We start from the raw sequence: 6090 nt of genomic DNA on the forward strand, positions 1-6090 counted from the left end.
TGCAATGCTCTAGTAAGTGTCTTTTATTTTACATTTGTTTGCAAAACAATCCTTATTGTACCTCCTTCCTTACACCTTACCTTAATTATTGTTTTGTCCAATGTAGCATGATGAGAAGCTGGCTGAACCATGCTGTACAGCATACAGTTTATATTATTGATCCTGCAATTTTCTTCAAGTTAAGAGATCCAAAGGAAACTCCCATGGATATTTCCAATTGGTTCAGACACTGTGATTTTGATCATGTTGATATTTTGCTACTTCCATACCATAACAAGTATGTGTGTGGCTGCTTCTTTTGGGATTTTCCTTCAAGATTGAGTACTCTTGTAGCCTTTGATTTCTTAATACTTTTTTCCTTATGCAGTGACCACTGGAGCTTTGCTTCTATTGACATCCACCAGAAGAAATGCTTTTTATTCAACTCTCTTAGAAACACACACAGAGAGGTTAAATTGTAAGTGGTTTGTGTGCTATTTTTAACTTTAAACTTCATTATTTGGATTTAATGCACACTAACTGAATTATATGTATTGCAGTTGTATTAGAAGACTTCTAGATGCATTGGATCAGTGTCCTCCTAATGTCAATCTTTTGGATTCAATAGAGCCAATAGATTTAGAGGTAGAAAGTTGTTCCCTCTACTGATGTCTATTTCATGCTATGCCTTTGAACTTATTGAATAATTTTATTTTGTTTAGACATTAACAGTTTCTAACATATCTTTCCAACTATCCAGACACCACAACAAGATGATTCAAGTAGCTGTGGCTGGAGAGTGCTGATTAGTGCCAAATATATACTTTCAAGCTATTTTGAGATAGGACAGCCAGAGCTTGTAAGAAAAAATAATTTTCATTTAGCTTCAAAAAATTTGATATTGGTACAAAGTGTTCTAAATCATCATATCTCATTGCAGATGAGAGAAGATAGCTTCAACTCGAGCTATGTGTATAGTTTCAGAGCTGATATAATTTGGAAGTTTTTGAAGTATGCCTTCCCCAAACCTATTGTACCAGCTACTGTCGAGTTAGGTGAGAGCTCTAAAGTCCGAGAAGGTGTCATACACCTTGATGACACAGATGATGCAGATGTGGTGCCACAAGAACAAGGACCTAGTGCTGATGAGGAGAAGCCACAAGAACAAGGACCTGCTGCTGCTGATGTTATTGAGGAAATGATGGAGCAGCAGCAAACAGATGCTCCAGGGGCAGTAGAGGAGACAATGGAGCAGCACCAAGAGACTGTACACGACAAGATGGAGCAACAGAAAGTAGATTCTCCAAATAAAGATGATACGGTGAGCTTGGACCATGTAGAGCAGCCTCTAGATCAGCCTGTAGATAAATAGAAAATTGTTGTCAAGAATATGTTCTACATATGTAATTAAACACTTCTGTACAGAATTTTACATTTCTGAATATAATACCTTTGTTTATGGAGTCTGTGTTATCTCAATTTTCAAATTTTCAATGTCTTTGCATTTTATTGATCTCTCTCTTCTTTTGAGCTCCTGCAAAAAGGCAATATGAAACAATAGGGTAAAGTAAACTAATAGCAGTGCTTAATGAGACTAGGATAAGTCACATGGTATACCTTCTTATTGTTGTAGATAAATAAAAAGTCCTTTGAAATAGAACCTTCTGTCTCAAATAGAATGTCATTGCGCAATTGAGCTAGGGAGCAACATTGTCTTAATGTGATATTGACTAGCACATCACCATTCTCAACAACATCAATATCAAGAAGTTTATTTTCTGCACCAAAAGAATCTTCATCTTGATCCATTGGGACTAGTTTTGTACCTAGCATTCGACTGCGCTTATAATAAAAAGAAAAAATAAAATTTTGTGATGCAACCATGTACTTCAGTTGCATAGAAGGTTGGACAACCTCACAAAACACTGAACTACATGTCTTCTTATCCCAACCTTTATCCAAAAATTGTGGCATGCATGCCAGACTTGTTGCTTTAACTGTGAACATTGTTTTTGAAACCTTCACTGGAAAGGTATTAAACAAGTCTACAAAAACTGTGAGAGGCATGCACAAAGAAATTTTTATTATCCTTGTGGCAATATTGGGCCTCAGAGCTTTCTGTACTTCTTTGAAAAGCTTGGCTCTATATGCCTCTGTAACACTAAAATGTGGGAGAGGCCAATCCACTGAATTCCATGCTGGAAGGTCTTGTTTTCTTAACACACCATGTGTGTTTGCATTGTCCAGCAACTGATAAAAATGATCAGTAAAAAATATACCGGATTGAGCTAGCTCTGTTGCACATCGACCTTCGTATTGTTGTTCTCCTATCGATCCATGCAAAACATCTATAAATCCCAGAATACAATCGATGTTTTGCCATGTCTCATACGATGAAGGGTATAAATCTGAAATAAAATAACACAAGAATATCAATAAGCAAAGAAAGAAAGCTTTGTCTTAAAAATCCATGCACCTCATAAAGAACAAAACCACAATAGAAAAATATACAATTAGGCCTGTGTTGCGGAAGATCATTTGGATAGTCTCGCAAGACAAGTTCTTTATGCATGTACACATGCTGAATCAAAACTTCTTTCACCGATATCTTTCCTCTGGTGATTTTAAAATCTCTTACTCTTCCCTTCCATGATGCCAAGAAAATATTTTTTGTTTGGGGTCTCTTTCTTTTACTAGGTTGCATGAGCACCCATGCTCCTTTCGAAACAGTAAACCTTTCCCAAGTTCCTTCCGTTTTGACTGTACTTGAATTCTCTACCGAAGAAATAGAAGAAGCAGGTCGACGGGGTAAGGATGTGTGGTATAATTCTGCCTTCATAGCATTATCATCCACAGAGCGTCTTCCACAAGAACGACCATAGTTTTTATTCACCATGGATACCTTGTGAATCTGTAACCACAGCAAAGTAATGTAAACAAGATAATAAAGTGAAGTTTCAAGAAAGAGAAAGTAGGCAGACAGATAGTTGACAAGAAACATCTTACTCTAAGCCAAACTGGATCAAGGGAGCAGTTTTGGAAAAGGAGAGGTTGCTGCACAATGAGGCAGTGGTGTAGAATGGTAGATCTTTCGAAGGAAAGGCAGCACAACAATTCAAAGTTCAAAGGGAGGTGGAAGCGGGAAGGCCCTTGTCAGAGAAAATGTCAGACTAGATTCTATCTTCATGTCCAAAGATCTTGTGAGAATAAAAAACCAATCTCCACATTAATGTAGCACGCTTGTACCTACATAAAATATTGTTTCTTTTATCTATTTTCTTTTATTTTTGTGAATTTCCAACGTTACGTTGGCCCTCTGTTCATTGGTTGAGAGCTTATTTTTCCAAACCGTAAAAAGGCCCCAAAATGAGCTCCCTTTTTCCCTAATGCTTGGATCTCACGAGTTTTGGATGTGGAGTGTTCATGCAAGAGCAATCAATATTATTTTGAATAATTCAATTACTCCTAATGATCCAAATTCTCCACCACCCCCAAGGCAAGCCTCTCCATCTAAGAAGAAGAAGAAAATGCCTGTACATTCACCATTGAAGCATTTTATGTTTAAGCAAGGAACTCTAACATAAAGTTACCAAGGGTGCTCCACAACAATAAGGCACACATAAAGAAACCAAGGGTGCTCCTCAACAATAAGGCACACATAAAGAAACCAAGGCTACTAGACTAGGAAGTACCTCAAAGAAAAGTGGCCCTCAAGTGGGGTGCCAAGAAGGGTGTTGGTGGCAAGAAGGGTGTTGATGGCAAGAAAGCTAAGAAGGAACTCAAGTTTGTTGGTAAGAATAACCAGAAATAGTAAAAGGAAATGAACATGGAGACAAAGGAGGCCACAAAACCAGAGGAGACAAAGGGGGACATGGAGACAAAACCAGAGGAGATGGAGACAAAATAGAAAGCTTCATTCTCCTCCCTATTTATCATTGTAAATATTGTAAATTTTATTCTAATTTTATAATCTTTTTTGTAAAGATTGAGAAATTCTCTTCTCATTTTATGATGTTTTTTTACTCAAAACACATTTGTACTTAAATTTTTCAAGGTAGGAACATGAGTTTGTAATGGGCTGGCTATGGTTTTGAGATATTGTGCCATAATTGCCTTCAAATGTCATCTCGTGACTCGAGTACATCTCTAAAAGGAAAATATTAGAACTCTTAAAGGGCTTCATAAAAATAGCTCCAAATATTGTAATTCTAAAAGAACAACATAAAAAATTACAAAGGCACAGCAATCACAAGACAAAACTTTTCATTAATGAGTTACATACATAAATTTACAAAATTGGAATAAGTGGAGCCCAAGAGTCGAAGGCAACTATTATAATTCTAAACAAACTTCATAAAAAAACTCCAAAGCTTTCTTATTAAGTCATGCTTATACAATCATATTCCCAATCAGCATCTACCAAGGTCTTCAACTCCATTCGAATTCAAATCTTTCTATTCTTCACCTTGAGTTGTGTTCCACTTATATTCTCACTTCCCATGATATTGAGGTGCTCCCTAATATTTAGGAGGTTCCAATGCCTGCTTGCATAAAGAATCCATCTCTGAATGCATAGCCTTCTCCCACTTAAGCTTGTCATCACGTAACATAGCCTTCTCCCACTTAAGCTTGTCATCACACGTAACATAGCTTCTTTATATAACATGAAGGCTCACCACAATCTGTCAGCATGACATAATCCAATGATGGAACATATCTATCTGGAGGATGTGTCACCCTCGTAGACCTCCTTAACAGTGGCTCAACAATGCCACCATTTTGTTCTGCTCCATCATGATTCACAAGGGGAGGATTTTCAGCTTGCATACCTTGTGCTTGTTGCCCATCATTCGGTGCAGTTGGCACTCTATTATGCACAAGTCTATCTTCTTGAATCACCACTCTACGTATCTCAACATCATGGTTGCGTACAATCTTTCTGGCTTTTGCATCCCACAAACGATATCCCATTTCGCCACATTTGCCATATCCAAGAAATATGCACTTCTTTGACTTTGGTTCAAGCTTTTTCCACATCTCTTTAGGCACATGGCAATATGCTTCACCGCCGCCGACAGCCAAAAACACGAAGATGCCCATAAGATGGAGGTTTCGTAGACCATAGCTCCTCTGGAACCTTCTCATCTAAAGCCTTATGAGGTGATCGATTAATAAGATGAACAGCTGTATGGATAGCTTTTGCCCAAAAACCATTAGGCAATCCAGCATTGAACAACATGCTACGAATCTTCTGGAGTGCTTGTGTTATCAATCTTCTTAGAAGAAGTGTTATTTTCATGAATAGCCTACCTGGCATGCATGGGCAGATTAAATTGTATATAGTTCTCCTTATAACTTGAATATTGATCTTCCTTCTAAGCTTCATACTTTATTTTTCCTTATATTCAAATTTTAATAGGCATGTAAGAGAGCTATTGCAGCTATTGAAGACGAATATCCGAATTTGAAAAAGGAGGCAGAGTATAAGTTTCTGAATCAGCCTATGGCTTTACAAAAAGATTCTACCTCATGTGGATGGCATGTTATTGCCAATGTGTGGAAATATCTTTTGTCTAAATATATCGAGATTGGTAGTAGTGTCGGTTAAGTTAAAAACCCACTATTTTTGCAGTAAATCCTTACCTAATTTTTTAACTTATTTTCTATAGTTTCGGGTTCTTAAATCTGATAAATTTTCTTAATTTGAGAGGCTCTTGGATCTCATGAGTTTTGGATGTGGAGTGTTCATGCAAGAGGAATCAATATTATTTTGAATACTTCAATTACTCATAATGATCTAGATTCTCCACCACCCCCAAGGCAAGCCTCTCCATCTAAGAAGAAGAAGAAAATGCATGTACATTCACCATTGAAACATTTTATGTTTAAGCAAGGAACTCTACATAAAGAAACCAAGGGTGCTCCTCAACAAGGGGCACATATAAAGAAACCAAGGGTACTAAACCAGGAGGAAGAACCTCAAAGAAAAGTGGCCCTCAAGTGGTTGCCAAGAAGGGTGTTGGAAAGAAAGCTAAGAAGGAACTCAAGTTTGCTGGTAAGAATAACCAGAAACAGTCAAAGGAAATGGACACGGAGACAAAGGAGGCCACA

Source organism: Cibotium barometz, chromosome 5 (assembly GCF_041138505.1).
Source record: "Cibotium barometz isolate CiBa-2024 chromosome 5, ASM4113850v1, whole genome shotgun sequence".
In the NCBI taxonomy this organism is placed as follows: domain Eukaryota; kingdom Viridiplantae; phylum Streptophyta; class Polypodiopsida; order Cyatheales; family Cibotiaceae; genus Cibotium; species Cibotium barometz.